Source organism: Vicugna pacos, chromosome 18, assembly GCF_048564905.1.
Source record: "Vicugna pacos chromosome 18, VicPac4, whole genome shotgun sequence".
Lineage (NCBI taxonomy): Eukaryota > Metazoa > Chordata > Mammalia > Artiodactyla > Camelidae > Vicugna > Vicugna pacos.
In genome coordinates, this window is record NC_133004.1 from 23,842,126 (window position 1) to 23,861,275 (window position 19,150).

The window sequence follows — 19,150 nt, forward strand, 5'->3', positions numbered from 1 at the left end:
AATATGCCAGAAGGAAAACTCATTTACACTGATCGGTCCATTATAATTAAGAAGGCAGGAAATCTATCCTTAATACTGGAACTTTTGCACCTCAAACTTTATTATTTTAACTGTTAGCCTCAATCATCTGCAAAACTCATTTACACAGAATAATTTGTTCCCAATTATGTTAAATAATTGGAGCATTGAGATCATCACCAAATATACTAATGATCTACTCTGTCCTCAATCAACATATTTATAATAACCTAAATTGTAAGTCTGGTCCAGAGGTGCCTCCGTTGAATGTGCTGAGAGATGAGGAGATATGACAGAATGTGAATGGAGCCAAATCACTTCCCTTCCTAAGGATGGGTTAAGCGTATCAATTAACTGTGCCCTAGTGTTGGTCTCAGTCTAACTACATCTTTGTGTTTCATACTGGTCTATTGACAAGAGGTTGCTACATACGTTTGGTGAGTGAAACAATTTCTTCTATGTGATGGAAGTGGGTGCTCTTTTATGAGTCAAAGATAAAACAACTCTGTATATACAGGGGATGGTGTGAATCTGTGCACTTTCTCCAGCTCATAAAACCACAGATAATAGTACAGTGAATCCCAATACAGACCGGCACACCCTTTGACTCAGCAACCCATTTCTAGGAATAGCTCTAAGAAAATAAACTCCTCAGAGAAGATTTATACACAAAGTTGACCCTAAACAAACAGCAAAAACCTAAAAACAACCTAAATATCCAACAATTAAAAGGGAGTTAAATTATGAGATTTTCATATGCATCCATTCTAATATAGAGTGTTTTTGAAGAATATTTAATGGCCCATTTAAAAATGCTTTAAAAAGAAATTTACAGTATGATCCTACCTTCACATTACAGACCACACAACAGAGAGAGAGCCATATATAAACATATATATATATATATATATCCCACTCCACGTGCATACATGGGGCTCTCTCTGGAACAAGCAGAGGAATGAGGAAGGAAAATAGGAAAAGTGAATGAAACATATCAAAATGGTTACTGGTTATCTTCTGGATGAATTGCATGACTCTTATTTTTATCTTTGTATTTTTATTTTTCAAATTTTTTTGAGAACCTAAACTTTTGTGCTTCAGAGAAAAAACTTAAAATTAAAACCAGATTCATAAACTTTCATTCAATAAAATTCATCTGTTGAAAAACTATCTTGATATAATTCTGAAAACTCAGAGACATGAGTATAAGGATAAGATATCCATCTGTTTGGGGTTTCTGTTTTGTAGTTCTTTTAAAATCTTTGGCTTTATGTGGTTACCAGGGGCTGCAGGGAGGGGGGAGAGGGGAGCTGTTGTTTAATGGGTATAGAATAAAAATAAATGTGTTTACTTCGTGATTCAGGAATCTAGTTCTAAGAATCTATCACAAAAATATCCTGGCAAAAAAAAAAAAATTAAAATGGCATAGGCTTGAGGCTATTAAATTTTAACTTTTGTAACAGCAAAGTAATGGAGACAACATAAATGCCTATCAATAGGGTACAACCTTACAATTTTAATAAGTTTTAATCAGAAACAGGACTTTTTTATTGAAGTATAATTAATTTACAATATTATATAAGTTACAGGTATAAAATAGTGATTCACAATTTTTAAGAGTTATACTTCATGTATAGTTATTATAAAATATTGGTTTTATTCTCCATTGCACAATATATCCTTGTAGCTTATCACGCTCCCTGACTTCAGACTATTGCTACAAAGCTACAATAATCAAAAACAAATAATACCAGTACAAAAATGGACACACAGATCAATGGAACAAAACAGAGAACCCAGAAACAAACCCATGCATTTATGGTCAATTAATCTATGACAAAGGAGGCAAGAATATACAATGGAGAAAAGACGGTGTATTCAATAAATGGTGCTGGGGAAAACTGGACAGATACATGTAAAAGAATGAAATTAGAATATTTTCTCATACCATATACAAAAATAAACTCAAAATGGATAAAAGACCTAAATGCAAGAATGGAAACCATAAAACTCCTAGAGGAAAATATAGGCACAGCATTCTTTGACATAAATCATAGCCATACTCTTTTGGATCCATCTCCTAAAGCAAAGGAAATAAAATCAAATGTAAGCAAATGGGACCTAATTAAACTTAAAAGCTTTTGCACAGCAAAAGAAACCATTGACAAAACAAAAGACAACCTACTAAATGGGAGAAAATATTTGCAAATGATATGATTGATAAGAGGTTAATATCCAAGATATGTGTACAGTTCATAAAACTCAACATCAAAAAAAAAACCTGATTAAAAAATGGACAGAACTGGATAGATATTTTTTCAAAGAGGAAATACAGATGGCCGACAGGCACATGAAACAATGCTCAACATCACTAACCATCAGGGAAATACAGATCAAAACCATAATGAGCTATCACCTGACGCCTGTCAGAATGGCTATCATCAAAAAGAACACAAATAACAAATGTTGGCAAGGTTGTGGAGAAAAGAGAACACTTGTATGCTGTAGATGGAAATGTAAATTTTTGCAGCCACTGTGGAATCATTATGGAAGTTTCACAAAAAACTAAAAATAGAAATATCAAATAACCCAGTATTTCCACTCCTGGGTATACATCCAAAATAGCCCCAAAACACCAATTCAAAAAGATACATGCACCCAACGTTCATAGTAGCATCATTTACAATTGCCAGTACATGGAAGCAACCTAAGTGTCCATCAACAGATGAATGGATAAAGAAGATGTGGTACACACACACACACACACACACTGGAATACTGCTCAGTCATATATATATATATATATATATATATATATATATATATATATATGAATAATGGAATAAAATTTCACCATTTACACCAACATGGATGGACTCATTGGATGGTATCATGCTAAATGAAATGTCATATGGAGGAATACAAATACTGTAAGAAACTGCACAGTTTTAATGAGAAAGAACTCTGTAGATAGCTATGAGTCATCAGGATATACTGTGAAGTGAAAAAAAGTAAATTGTAAAATAGTACGTCTAGTAGGGCCTGTTTTGTTTAAGAAAAGGGGGAAGGTTATAGGTACATTTATATATGACTTTTTCTATATGTAGGAGTAACAGTGGAAAGATGAAGGCAATTCCGCCTAAAACCAAGTTCCATTACTGAGTTTATGATTAATCTGTCTCTGCAAAACTGTATTCCATTTCTCACCCCTCTGATCTCAATCCTGTGCTAACTGAACACTAATTGACCAGAGTCAGGTAACTAAAATTGTTTGTTGTTAATAATATTGTTGATGACTAACATTGCTCTCATAGATATCATTGTTAATGTAAAAACTCAGGTTGTTTCTCCAGGGCAAGATGAGCTAACAGATTCCAGAGCCATGAACCACCTGTCCAGAGAATCTTGACACCCAAAACAAGAAATGTCACAGAAGCATCACAAGACAATGGTTAATTGCAGCCTCTTTGTTCTTCACCTTAAAAATAATCCCTAGCTCAAAGACCAAGTTGGAGTGAATCTGAGGCTTGTCTCCCACGCCCTTGCTTGGGGCCCTGCAATAAACGCTGTGCTTTCCTTCACCACAACCTGGTATCAGTAGCTTGGCTTTGCTGCATGTCAGGCAAGGGAACCAAGTTTGATTCGGTAACAGTTTTGGCAACTATGAAGGTCTCTTGCTCGTGGCACATGGACCCCTGGCCAGTGGTGGCTCTTGAGATCTTATTCAGCAGCTGCCCGAGCACCTTCATATCAGGGACTGCCCCAAAGACTTGCTATTGGCCCACAGTGCTTTTGATTTTGTGGTGAAAGAAACAAGGCATTGGCTGGTTGCGACATCTCCGATTAAGTAGCAGAGCTTGCGTGGGACAACACCAGGGTATTCTTCCCTATCACATTTGGCTTCACCTTTTAGTGGAGCATTGTTTGGGGTTTTCCCTTTTGGACTAAGGGAACTGTGATACTGAGAAACCACTTTGCACTGGTTTGTTTGTTTGTTTGCCTGACATTTGACAACACTGGCTATGAACAAGTAATAATAGGTAACCAGAGCTCTGTTACATCTTGTAGCCCCCTAGGGTGTATTTTACAGAAATGGGAAATTTTTAGTTATGAAAAGGAAAAAAATGATATTTTATTGTAGTATGGCTTAATCTCAATATTCCTTAAAATCAGGAGAACAATGGCCCCTAACGGCTCCCTAAATTATAGCACTATCTTTCAACCAGAACTGTTTTATAAAAGGGAAGGAAAAAGGGATGAAACTCCTCATGTATCAGCTTTTATGCTATTTGTACCAGAGTGAGCCTTCTGGAATTGGTTTGGCTTTGAGCCTTTTGGAATTGGTTGTGAGACAGGAGGGAAGGGGGCAGGGCACAGCCACTCAAGGAATGACAGCAATTTAACACCAAAACGGTGGAAGATTCACCAAAATGGTAGAAGATTAAACTCCTACTTGGCCTTGAAGATTAAGAGGTTTGACTTCTAGTAGACCTTGAGCTTCATTATGCGCTCGCTGTAACAATGTGATAAATAACATGCCTACAGGCGCCATGACAGTCCTAAGGCTAACTGCAAAAGGCCAAAGAATGAGCAGTGGTCCAGTTCCTGGGAATCTCGGCCTCTTCCCCAGGGAAGTTGAAATGGTCCCACCTGTAGGCCTGTGAAGCTATTGAGCCCGTAGAAACTGACAACACCATGCCTAGCAGCCCTTTTTCACTATCTTCTCTTTGGAGACGGCCCACCCTCTGTCTATGGGGTGTGTACCAACTTTTACTTAACCTGAGCACCCAACTCCCACACCTCTTTCCATGCCTTTCTCTTGTCTTACACTCTATGCAGTATGTATCTCTCTAAATAAATCTACCTTTACTCAACTGTGGCTTGCTCTTGAATTCTTTCCTGCATGAAGCCAAGGACCCACACCTGGCGGGGCATGTCCCAGGGGCTGAACGGAGACCTGGGACACAGCCCTTCTCACGCCCCCGCCCCACGTCCATTTTCCTGCATCAGTTGGGCTTTTATTGTGTGTGCCTGTGTGCCTGTGTGTGTGTGTGTGTGTGTGTGTGTGTGTGAAAGAAGGTGCACTATTCTAATTGACTGATACAGGGAACAAAAGTTCAGTTCCTAAAAATAGGCCTTCAGGATGGTTCTTACAAAACTGGACCACCTTTAGTTCTGGTTCCAGGACTAAAGCCTAAAAGATGATTTTTGTTTGTAATACTGCATAGCCACAATATTCACTAGAATGGAGAAAAATGCCCAAAATGAGGCTCATTTGACAATCCAAAACTGGTTTTACCAGCCTGATGAAACAAATTTTCAGAATTCCAACCCTAAGGGAAAAACATTCTTCTAGGAGTGATGCAGGAAAAACGGGTGTGGGTGTGAGAAGGGCCATGTCCCAGGCTACGGTTGAGCCCCTGGGACGTGCTCCACCAAGTGTGGGTCCTTGGGTTTGTTCAGGAAAGAATTCAAGAGCGAGCCACAGTTGAGTAAAGGTATATTTATTTAGAGAGATATATTGAAAGGCAAGAGAAAGGCCACGAGATATGGGGGTTGGGTGCTCAGATTAGAGTAAAAGTAGGTACAAACTCCATAGACAGAGTGCGAGCCATCTCCAAAGGTGGGTGGGAAAGAGAGAGAGAGACAGTGAGGGGCAGTATTGCCAGTTTTTAATGGGCTTCGGTAGCTTCATAAGCTAATAAATGGAAGGACCAGTCTAGCTTGCCTGTGGAAGGGGCTGGGATTCCCAGGAAGTTGACCATTTCCTACTCTTTGACCTTTTGTGGCTAGACTTGGGGCTATTATGGTGCCTGTGGGCATGCTATGCACCATGCTAATATATTACAATGGGCGTACAGTGAAGCTCAAGGTCTACTAGAAGTCAAATCTCCCACCATCTTGAGCCTCAAGGACTGCTAGAGGTTGACTTTTTCACCATCCTGGTGTTAACTATTGTTATTTCCTGAATGGCTGTGCTCTGCCCTCTTCCTGTCTCAGGGGTGCATGTACCTTTTTGAATTAGAATTTTCTCCAGATATATGCCCAGAAATAGGATTGCTGGATCATATGGCTACTCTATTTTTAGTTTTTTAAGGAATCTCCATACTGTTTTCCTTAGTGACTCCACTAAGTTACATTCCCACCAGCAGCGTAAGAGAGTTCCTTTTCTCCACAGCCTTGTTTGTGGACTTTTAAATGATGGCCGTTCTGACCAATGTGAAGTGATACCTCATTGTAGTTTCAATTTGCATTTCTCTGATAATTAGCGATATTGAGCATCTTTCATGTGCCTTTGTCCATTAGTGGGTCTCCTTTGAAGAAATGTGAGAAAAAGCTTTTAGGTGAACTCTTTAGGAATAATTAATCAAGTATGTCTATTTTTAAAAAGTTTCTCCAGATTTTTGATAGCTTAAATCTTTGGAGTTTTGCTAAATTAAGTTAAATGATGGAAATTCATTGAATATCCAGATCATTTCAAATAAGATAAAATACTGAAATATTAATTACTAAACAAGAATAAGTTTACCTACTTTTGTTTTCTTATGAGAAAAAAAACTAAAGATATTTGTGTTTATTAGATACATACCTTGTACCACATTAAGGAAAGAAATTATGCTATGAGAAAATGTGTTTTTCTAGAGGTTATAGAATACGTTCATAAATTTTTCAATCAGGAAATGTTGGTATGACAAACAGTTCACAATTTCTTCTTAGGTTTCATAAGAAATTAAGGTTTTTAAGAGCTGAGAATTCTAATTAATGTATGTAATTAAAACTAAAAATTACTAAGGAAAACATCTTTGTATGCAATGAAAAAGAAGGTATAAGGAATGGAAATGCATTTTGTTAAGGGAAAGAAAGTAATTTGGCCCTGAAGCTGGTTATTCCTAAATGGGAAAGAAAATAAGGGACAAATTAATATGGATATAGAAAGTTATAGAAGGTATGCAAGAGGGAAAAGAAGAATCTTCAGGAAGCAATTCTATGCATGCTCAGGACTAAGACAGAATGAACTTAATTGAGAAAATGAATTTTAATACTAAAAGTAGGATAGTACAGAACCTGAATATGGTTCCTTTCTCTGTTAAGAGAACAAAGTTTTGTTTGTTTTTTTTTTAATATTGAGCTGCTTTTCATAACATTGTTTATCTTTTAAGTACTTTATTATAACTTTCTGTATTTGCTTTTGAAATCTTTTATTGTCACTTTTGTTAAGAGATTAAGTATTGATTTATGGTGCCCTATGATCCTATTTGACCAAATGTTTTGAAACTTTTTGATATTTCTGACAAAATTCCCAAAGATCAAATTCTAATTGAAGTTCTTCTGACCTCTAGCTACCTTTGGGATGCTTCAGAGGGCCCCTAAGTCATCTCAGATAGAGAGTTTACACCCTTCACAAAAATTAACTGAAATGAATCAAAGACCTAAGTGAAAAATACAACACTATAAAATCCTAGAATATAACATAGAAAATCTAGATGACCTTGGGTATGGTGATGAATTTTTAAATATGACATGATCCAAGAATTAAATAAACGATATACTAAAATTACTAAATCACTAAAATTAAAAACTTCTGCTATGCAAAAGACACTGTCAAGAGAGTGAGAAGACAAGCCACAGACTGAGAGAAAATATTTGCAAACACACATCTGATAAAGGAGTGCTGTCCAAAATTTACAAAGAACTCTTACAACTCAACAATAAGAAAACAAGCAACCCAATTTTAAAATAGCCCAAAAAGCTTAACAAACACTTCACCAGAGAAGATACACAGATGGCAAAGATGCATATGAAAAGATACACCACATCATATGTCATCAGGGAAATGCAAATTAAGTCAACAATGTAACACCGCTACACACGTGTTAGAATGGCCAAACCCCAGAACATTGACAACACCAGATGCTAACAAGGATGTGCAGCGACAGAACTTCTCATACACTGCTAGCAGGAATGCAAAATGGTACAGCCTCTTTGGAAGATAGTTGGCAATTTCTTACAAAACTAAACATACTCTTACCCTAAGATTCAACAATTGCACTCCTCGGTATTTACCCAAAGGAACTGAAAGCTTTGTGTACACAAAAGCCTGCATATGACCTTTTTAGCAGCTTTAACCATAATTGCCAACATTTGGAGGCAACCAAAATGTCTTTCAGTAGATAAATGGATAAACTGTAGCACATCCAGACAATGGACTATTACTCAGTGCTAAAATGAGATAAGATATCAAGCCATGAATAGACATGGAGCAGCTATAAAGGCATACTACCAAATGCAAGAAGCCAGCCTGAAAAGCCTACATACTAAATGATTCTAACTATAGGATATTCTGGAGAAGGCAAAACTATGTAAACAACAAAATGATCCACATTGCGGGGACTAGGGAGAGATGAATAAGCCGAACACGGAGAATTTTCAGGGCAGTGAAAATACTCTATGTAATGTGTTAAAACAAACAAACAAAAAAAGCCAATTAGATCTTCAAGTTTACCCAGCTGAATTTTGTTTTTTAACAGATATAATGATGCATAGATGTTTTTATACTTTCATCCAAATCCAGAAAATATATAACACCAGCAGTGAACCCTAAAGTGAACTGTGGACTTTGGGTGATTATGATGTATCAGTGTATCTTAAAATATTATTTATTTCATCTGTAGCTCAAGCTTTCAAAATTTATACTTTTGCAGTTTCTATTGAAAACCTTCTCCCCCTCCCCCCAGGGTCCACCAGAGCAGGGAAGACTCCCACATCCTTACTACACCGCATAGTGGAGATGCTGGTGGCTCCACCAGCACCACTCTGCCTTGTCGTCTCCCGAGTCCTCTTCTCCCTGCGTGGTACACATCCACCCATCCAGTCTCCCTATTTTAGAGACCACTCCTCCAAGTCTTTTATAAGTAGTTGCTCAGGGCTTCCTTCATGGCACTGTCCACAAAGCTCCCAAGCATGGTGTCTCTCCTTCCCAAGTTTGTATAGACCGGGGGAGGGATGGATGGCCAGGGTAGTTGTGAACCCCTCATTTTCTGAAGGAGACTCTGGTTCTCTTTGGCAGGGTCCTAGTCACCAATTCTGAAGCCCCAAGTAAAGTCTTGCTCTATATCCCGTACATTACAATGCCTGCATTTAAGAAGAATGCCCTTGGACCCAGCAATGACTCTTTTAAGGACTAGAAATCTACTCTAAGGAAATAATCAGATATACACAATAAGACCTGTAACCAAAGATGTTCTATATATGCAGTTGTGGAAACTAGGAAAATTAAATGTTCAACAACAAGGGATTAAATTATTATATAGCCATCCCTATAACTAAATACATCACCCCCAAAACTATGTGGGGAAAAAATGTAACAATCTGAGAAAAGATTCAAATACATTCTTTTTTTTTACATTTTATTTATTAAGCTTTCTTTTTGCATACATGCTAAGCTAAGCAAGAACTCTACCACTGAGCTATACCCTCCCCCTCAAATATGCTCTTGAGGCAAAAAACTAGGTTATAAATCACGAAGTGCAGTAATAAAACCTCACATTTGTTATGTCTATATGGTATTGGAAAAAAGCTACAAAGGCTTTGCATAAATTTTAATAATTTTCTCCATTGATTGTTATTCTTTGTGTTTTTCTACAAATTTCCAATTTTTCTATAAAGAATAAGTATTACTTTTCTAGTCAGAAAAATGTTTCAAGAAATAAGATAGTTCTTTTTTAAAAAACATTATCTTGACAATTCTTAGAATTATATAAGTTTTTTTTTTAATATATTTTTAAAACGCCAAGAGACAAGAGGGGTATAGCTCAGTGGTAGAGAACCTGCTTAACGTGCATGAGGTCCTGGGTTCAATCCCCAGTACTATCATTTAAAAAATAAAAAATAAAATAAAATGCCAAGAGACAAGCACATCCATCCCACCTCCAAACTCCACACTCAATCTCTCTCCCTCACCTTCCAGCACCTTCCTCCGCAGAAGCTCTGGAATGAAAGGTGGAAATTAATCAAAGCAGACAGATGTCAGGAGTGTACTGTCCCCCTATTTCTCTACAAAACTTCCAAATAGGCAATACCTTAGTTTTCTTTTTCTTTCTTTCTTTTTTTTTTTTTTTGTTTGCTTTTTTGAAATCAACTGCAGATCTCCTTTTGTGTTTGGTTTTAGCATCACCGAAATGGATATACTTCCTCTCAATTAGTCAGACTGTTCTGAATTATTCAGAATTTAAGTCTGCAAGTAAATAATATTAATCATGATACCATTCTGCCAAGCATAAACATTATGAACGTTTTGGTATATTTTTTCATGTTGCATTTGCAGTGAGTGGAACGTTTTCCTTTTTTTTTTTTCCCCTTTCAACTTAGTTGTCTTTTTCAAATTTTCTTTATAAAATTACTTTTATAAAGAAAGAAAGGTTTATTCTAAAAATGACTCATTCATCTTGTTCTTACAGGTCTAAAATTAAAAGCTATGTGGGTAAGATTTAAATAGGGTTGCTAGATTTAGGAAATAAAAATACAGTATGCTCAGTTAAATATGAATTTCAGACAAACAAAATTTTTTTTAGTATAAGTATATCTTAGGCAATAGTTGGGACAAAATTATACTAAAAATGTTTATATGAAATTCATATTTAACTGAGTATCCTGCATCTAAAGTGGCAGCCGTAGGTTTAAAGTGTTACAATAGCTGGGTGGTTCTCAAACTTCAGGGTACATTAAAGTGCTGTTAAAACACTAATTGCTGGGATCTACCCCTTGATTCAGCAGGTCTAGGCGGGGCATGGTCATTTACAGCTCTAACAAGTTCTCAGGTGATGTTGATGCTGCTGGTTGGGAACCACACTTTGAGAATCAATACAATAGCTTGACGTAGCCTTCCCGTAGAAGTAATACTTTCACGTAGAAGCAACACCTGTGTCAAAATAGCATCCGGTGAAACCAAGGGAGGAGGCATTTTATAGTTTCTAGTTGAAACAGAGGATAGTATAAAATCAATGTATTATTCTCTAATTTATACATAATTACCTTCTAGTTACTTAGTTGACAGCAGTAGTTTTTGACCCTGGATGAGCTTTAGAATAACTTGGGTGCTTTTCATTTCTCCTAATGCAGAACCTCATCCCCAGTGATTCTCATTCGGGTGGTTTGGGTCAGGGCAGAGGCAACCGTATCTTTTAAAGCTCCTTAGGTGGTTGATTCTTGTGGGCAACACAATTGAGAACCTCTGCCCTATGGGAACAAGTGTTGCTTACAGTTCCTATTAATGAGACCCTTCACTGCTTAAAGACGGGCATTGAAACCGCCAGCTTAATTAGGAAAGAAAAGGAAAACAATACAAATCTGAGTTGTAAAAGTGATTCCCTCCAAAAATCCACATTTTTGTAATTAATGGCAATCCACCCCCTATATTTTAAAAGGTGAGGAGTGGAGAAAAGGTGAATGTTTCTTCTCCCAAGAAACAGCTTGTCTCTGCAGGTTAAAGAAGGTCTTGTCTGTTTCTTGAAATGTCTTCTAATTTTTTGCCTAGGAGCTACTTTTTATAATAGGTAAGTGAAATAAAATTTTCACATAAAATACCTTGGTGCTATTTAGAAGTTTGTTTTCTTAAAAAAATTTTTTTCTCTTGAAATTAAGATTTCCTTCATGTGAACTTAAAATTCCTTCTGCTTAAGAGCATTTTAATGGCTATTGGTTCTCAGAATTTTCTTTAATTTTGAAAATATTTGAGAACTATAGGGAGTATCTTAACTGGTCAGAGCCCTTTTTTAGAAAATTGTGAAATGATGTTTGAATTTAACTTGTTTAACATTATCCTGATGACTCAGAATAAAGGTTACCAGAGGGTTATTTTAAGTGTAGTTGATTTACAATGTTACATTAGTTTCAGATGTACAATATAGTGATTCAACATTTTTTATAGATTATACTCCACCTAAAAAATACATATGTTCTGAATTTATCAAAAAATGAAAGCTATCCTGAGTGCCCTATTCCTGAGCCATCCTAATAGGAGGAGGTGGAAGTTGGAGCTGTTATGAAGCTCTGCTTCACCAGAGAGTCCTCTCTTGATCTTCCTTAAAGGCAATTTCTTGGCATCGTTTTTAAGTGTCAACAACAAATTGCTTAGGTGCTTTGATTTTTTTTTCCAATCACTGAAATGGGGGCACCTCCACAAAATCATTTAAAGTATTCAGAACTCTCCCTACTTAAAAGTTTATAAAAAGATAGCGTAAATTTATGTTCTTTGAGTGCTTCTACAATCTCAACTGCTGCTATTTCAATGTGTTTTCTTCTGGCCTTTGTCTGCATGCATGTTTTCCTTTATTATTCTTTTCCCTTGGCCTCTACTTTCCAAGTTTTCTTTCCTAAAACTTTTTCTTAAATACAAAAGTTACACATTCTTAATAAATGGCTAAAAGTAAGCATTTTGTAGGGAGATTGAAACTATGCAGTAGTTTAAAATTACCCTTCTTTGATTGGCATCTTTCACCTTAGCAAATCAGGAGCAAGTGCAACCAAACCAAAAGTTAAGGAGTATAACTAACTAATTGAAAAACAGTCAGTTAAGTGTATACATTAATAGATATTTATTATCAAACTACTTATTCAGTAACTGATTAATATTTGTTCACAGACTTTGAAATGATTTCTGAAGCAAGCTTGTACATGGGCAGCTAATTATCATGCACTCAGTTATGCAAAAAATATTAATCCACGGTGTAATAATGGGTTCCTCCTGGAAACCCTTGTTGTGTTAGTTAATCAAGAGCCTACTCCTTCTGAAAGGAAGAGAAAGTGTCATTTTTCTCCAGTGATTTTGGTTTTTTGTTTGTTTTTGAAGGCTACTTGTTCATGAAACGGCTTCTTGATCTTTGCTTGAAAACCACCTTTTATACCAGGTAAGTAAACTTGGAGTTTTTGAAAATGACTGTATCATTTTTCTGAGAGTTTGTACAGGATTCTTTTTTTTTTAATTCTTCTTTTTTATTGAAGTGTAGTTGATTTACAATGTGAGTTTCAGGTGTACAGCAAAGCAACTCAGTTCTACATGTACATATATACATATATATTTTTTCACTTTCTTTTCCTTGACGGCTCATTACATGAAATTGAATATAGTTCCCTGTGCTATGTAGTAGGTCCCTGTTGTTTATCTGTTTTATATATAGTAATGTATATCTGTTAATCCCAAACTCCTAATCTACCCTGCCCTTCCTTCCCCCCCTGGTAACCACAGTTTGTTTTCTGTGACCATAAGTCTATTTGTACGGGATTCTTGAAAATGCAGAGTCCCTTCATTATTTCACTCCTCTTTTCCTCTGCTTCATCTGTAGAACAATGACTGTTATTCTCAGAAAATGTTGGCTAATTTCCTAGTCATTTTAAGTTAAAATACTCTAATGGACCAGAACGATCCTCACTTTTTAAAATGACTTTGTTAGACTGCTGTACCAATTAATAAATATGAAACCCACAGTAACTTAAGAGAAATAGCTAACACTTGTGGAACACTTGTGACGTGTTGGGTAATGTAAACCACTCCATGAGGTGAGCATTACTGCTCTCACCACCCTCTCTACAGATGGAGACATGTGAGCCAAGAGATGAAGCAATTCACCCAAAGTCAGGTAGGTAGACGATGACAAAGGCAGGACTTAAACCCAGGAAGTGCAGCTCCATGCCCAAGCTCTTCATTGCTGTCCTTCGGTACAGACCTGCCCAATGCCAAAGTTCTTCCACTACAAAGTTGGTAGTTCACCTGAATTATACAATCTTCCATATCTTCCTTCATGTAAACTAGAGAAAATTGTTGCTCTACCAGATAGGAAAGTTTGCTCTGCATTCTTTTAGGATGTGTGGTATCAAAGAGCGATCTTATCAAATTGCACCTACCCTGTGAAAGGCATTTGGAGTATTCAAACACAGAATTTAGTGAGATGAGTTCTGCAGGATCTTTAAAGATTTTTGGTGGAATGTGATTCAATGGCCAGGTGACTTCAGGAAACACTGGGTTTAACAAGAGAAAGTATTCATTGTGAAATCCCCCGGAGCTTTTAGAGGACTCTTGTGTATTATGAAATCCAAGAGCCTGTAGCATTTCGCAAACTCACATGACAAAGAAACTTTCTATTTAAATCACCACCTGAGGACGAGTGTTCTGTGCAACACCATTAAAGAAACGCCTCAAGTGCCGTCAATAGCCGAGTTAGAAGTAATTCAGAGCTTCCTTGTTGAGTGTAAAAGATTTACCAGGTCTGAAAGGTAGTGGAGTCCTTGTGGCTCGTGCATGACTTTCTGCCCTCTCATGCCCAACTTCTCAACCTTGATCACTGTTTCCAGCTAACATTTGTACGTGGAACTTAAAGGAGTGAATTTTTCTCATCTAATCATGGGAGTTCAACTCTGGTAGCCAAAAACCAGTTTCTACACTTTCCTCCAGTAGCTGTTCTTCATTTGTTTCAGAATCACCCTGTTAAAGAAGTATTGAAGTAGCTATGATGTGACAGGCACAAAAGCTGCAAGAAATTTCTGTTCTCTTGGAGCAGAACCAGATGATCTGATAAAAAAGTGGGGCACACCTCTAGCCTTCTTAGGTAGGGAGAAACTTAGCAGAGAATAGCCAGCAGAACCCCTTGCCTTACAGAAGACATGGGGTTTCATCAAGCAGCCAGCGTGCCGCTAGGTCCCGTACTTGACCCTTCCCATTGCTCTCGCCATATTCCTTCAGGGCGACCCTGCCTATTCCACAGCCTCAGCTGCTCTCTGCATGCTGGCGACCCTCATCTCTGCCTGGGCTTGGAGGTGTTTCCCCCTAGAACTATCCGCCTAGATTGTGCCCCATGTCCGTCCTGACATGCCTACAACAGAATCCATCCTCTGTCTAGAACTGTTCTTTTCCTGTGCATCCAATCTTAGAAAATGGAGCTACTATAAGCCCAGTTACTCAAGCAGGCTGATCCCAATTCCTATACCCCTCACTCCTCTCTCCCAGCTTCCCGCACACACCATCAGTCATCAAGGCTTATTCATTTGTCTTCAGCGACACTTCCCTCAGTCCCTACTAACACTGCTTTCGTTGAGTCCCTCATATCTCCTTTCTGGACTCCCTAACAACAGCCTGCTCAAATCCTTCATTCTCATAACCAAATGTACCCATTCTTCAATGTTAAAGGTAAGCTTTTTAAATTTCTTGTGTGGGGTGCCCAAGAGCATCCTCGATTTGAGAATCTGCTAGAAGGACTCACAGAATTCAGAATAGCTGTTCTACTCAAGGTTACAGTTTATCATTGTTCAAGGATACAGACTGAAATCAGCACAGGAAAAGGTCACATAAGGCAGAGTCTAGGATATACTCTGAAGGCATAAGCTTCCAACTGTCCTCTCCCAGTGGAGTAGCATAAACAGCACTGAATTCTTCCAGCAATTCCACAACATGCCAATCAGGGAAGCTCACCCAATCCCTGGTGTCCAGGGTTCTCACTGGAGGGTCAGTTATGTAGGCATGTGGGCAGTCTCCAGCTCTGCCCACCAAGGTCAGACTGACGTAGCATAGCCCAACGCCCCTAAGCATACAAAAATAGGCACTTACCATAAATCACATTATTAGCATAAGCTATATGGTGTGGCCCAAAGCCTGGGTATACAAAACAGTCTTGTCAGGTGGTGTATTCCAAGCTCAGAAGTTATCTCCAAACAACAAGGTCCTACTGTAGAGCACAGGGAACTATATTCAATATCTTGTAATGGCTTATAATGGAAAAGAATCTGAAAAGGAATACTTCTGTGTATAACTGAATCACTGTGCTGTACACCAGAAATTAACACAATGTTGTAAATCGACTATACTTCAGTTTAAAAAAAAATTGAAGTTATCTCCAAACAGTGGTCAAGGACCAGTCCCGAAGCCCTTCAGAACATGTAGAGCTTGGACAGTCCAGGTCCACTGAGTTAACAACTCGCTGTATGTTTCTTTACCTTAAAACTCATGAAGATTTTTTTTGAAATATAGTTGATTTACAATGTTATATTAGTGTCTGGTATACAGCATAGTGATCCGGTTATACATACATATATTCTTCTTCATTATAGGTTATTATAAGCTATTGAATATAGTTCCCTGTGCTCTACAGAAGAATCTTGTTGTTTCTCTATTTTATATGTAGTAATGTGTATATGCCAATCCCAAACTCCCAATTTATCCCTTTCCCCCACCTTCCCCCTTTGGTAACCGCAAGTTTGTTTTCTATTGTCTATGAGTCTCTTTCTGTTTGTAAATAAGTTCATTTGTTTCAGTCTTTTAGATTCCACATATAAGTGATGTCATATGATAGTTGTCTTTCTCTGTCTGACTTGCTTCACATAGTGTGATCATCTCTAGGTCCATCCATGTTGCAAAAAACAAAAACAAAAACAAAAACAAAAACCTCAGGAAAATCTGTTCTGCTCTCAGGATCAAACCCCCAGTCACGAAATTGTTATAAAGTTCTATATTTTCTGGGCCTTGCCAATCTCTTCAGCCTCTTCCTTTCTGGCCTCTCCCCTCAGAACCCAGTGTCCACCGTGGCCACGCTAAGTCACTTGGCATCACTCATACATGATCCTGTATCCCTCCACACAGTCTTGATGCTTACTACTAACCTATCCAGCTGGAAGATTTCTCCCACTTCTGCATAGGCCAGCTGTGTCTTAGGACTAAGGCCATACCTTGCAGGACCCATTCCTGTTTATTCCCTGCCATCTCTCCATCCCTTCTCACGTTGTCACCTGTGTCTACCTCTACAGTCTCACCAATAAAACTTGATTGCACAGATTTAATTACATAGCTGTTGTCTTCTACCAGATTAAGCTGTTTGAAGGCAGGGCCTGATACAGCTGTTAGGCCTGCATCTCTCAAGTGCTTTTCCAAACTTTGAAGCCCTGTCCTCAAATTCCTAGAGTCCCAACTCTAGGCTGCCTTAGGAAGTTGTCCTAAACTTTAAAAACGTTGCTAAAAGCATCTGTTAAAAAAAAAACACTGTTAAAAGTGTATGAAGGACACCTGCAAACTTCTTGAACATGCATAATGATTATGCAGAACTTGATGAAATTAGTTTCTCATGAGATTGTAAGCTTATCAAAGGATCTGTTTAGGGCATTTCTCTGTACTGAGGTTTTACTAGGGAAAAAAAGGTGAAATGTATAAGTGCAATCATCTAATGACAAATTTTAAAGGATAACTAGTGTCTAGAAGTCTTGGAGAAGAGAGCACATACGTGTTCTGATCATCTCCTTGGGGAAACAAATAAACAAGAGAGGACAGGGTAACACACATCACGAAAGGGGTGTCTGCTAGGGATCCTGGAGTTCCCATTTCTGCATCTTTCCACTGAACCACAGGGGCTGAACACCTGTAACTTGAGGGTCAAAAATCAAATCTCAAAAGTTCCAGGTTTGATACATAAAAGATTATTCCTCTGTGTTGTTTACATTCTTGAACTTATATACTTTGGCTTTAGAATAAGTCCACGTGAAAGCTGTTGGATGAAGCCCCAGATTCCTTCCCTGGCACCTGTTCCACAAGGAAGAACCTAACTTGTTCAGAAAAATAGTCCATGAGGAAAGATTTGAGCTCTCTACTCAGCTGACTGCAAACTCTGATTCTAGGAGAGACAGGCTTGAAATAATGTAATAGGTGTTAGCAGTTAAGGCCAGGCACTCTGCTAAGCCTGATAAGTTAATGCTCTCAACTGCCAAATGAGGTGGGCATTGTTACTAGTGAAGAAACTGAGGTTAGAGACTTTCCTAAAGAGATGATGCTTTCTCTGTTTGGTCAAATCCCCATCACCTGGTGTGTAAGTGTGGCCCTGAGGAACCTTTCCCTTACACTGAAGTCACTAAATACTTCTGTCTTGGCTGCCTGCCTGATTGTTTAACAACGGATACCTTCTAAGTCTGGGACCTTAGGACCCATTTGTATTTAAAGACAGTTCAGGGAAAAGGGTCATAGCTCAGGGGTTGAGTGCATGCTTAGCATGCACGTGGTCCAGGGCTCAATCCCCAGTACCTCCGTATTAAAAATAAATTAATAAATAAAGGTTCAGAGTGGGAAATTATATAGACATTTCACCCGTGTGAATTAATTACAGACCACTTTCTAGATACACAACAATTGTGGCTCACACTGTTGATTCTTTAGTTGATATGGATTTTACTTTCCGTTAATCATGTTTGTTTGTATAAGGTTTGTTTGTATAAAGTATAAAATGACTTGCCATATAGTGAAAATGTTTCAGAAAGTCATACAGAGCTCACTTTCGTTTCACGTGCTCTCTAGCATGCCTCAGGAAATCAGGGTAGAACCCAGGTTCAAAAGTAGTTCACTAGGATTTGCTCAATAACAGATTGCTTCCTGAAGTTGTCCAAAGCCAGACAGAATGAAAGCTGGGCGTTCTCTTCTCTTGAGCATCTTTCTTGGAAGATATTTAAGATTATCCAAGAACATTATCTTCTTCATACTATCTCCAGGAAACTAGATAGGGGAGAACTCTAGTCTGACCAGTCATGCTCCTTGTGAGTACAAATCAACTTTCTATTGAAAACAACGCCCTTCCAAAATGAGAAGTTTTTCAGTCAGCCTTCCAACTGTATTTGTAATTCTTCCTCTCGTCTTCCTGCCCCCAGCACAAGCCCTCCATGCCTGGGACCCCACACGCTCCGGTCTCGAACACCTTGTTCCAAAAGATGCAGCATGGAAGGAATGTCTTGACTCGGTACCGCGAACTCATCATTCACTTTATGATAGGCTATTTGCTGTTCTCTGTTGGGATGGCTTTGTCAGCTGAAGACTGGATGGCTTTTATCCTTGGACTGCTGCTTCTCTGGGTGCTGCTACTCAACATATGATAATTAGAGCACAACAACGAGGGATGTGAATCGAAGGCAGGCAGAGCGTCATGGTGTCCACCTGCAGAAGGAAGCGCCAACATAATCTGGGCTGCGAGAGGCAAGCTGAGCCTAGCATCCACTTTTGTGTGCAGAGCCAGGCCTCCAGTGTATGTCAATTTTTTTTTCCAGTGTATCTCAATTTTATTCATTCTTCTTAAACCTGAAATAAATTTTCATTTTTAAGCTAGAGCAAAAACGATCT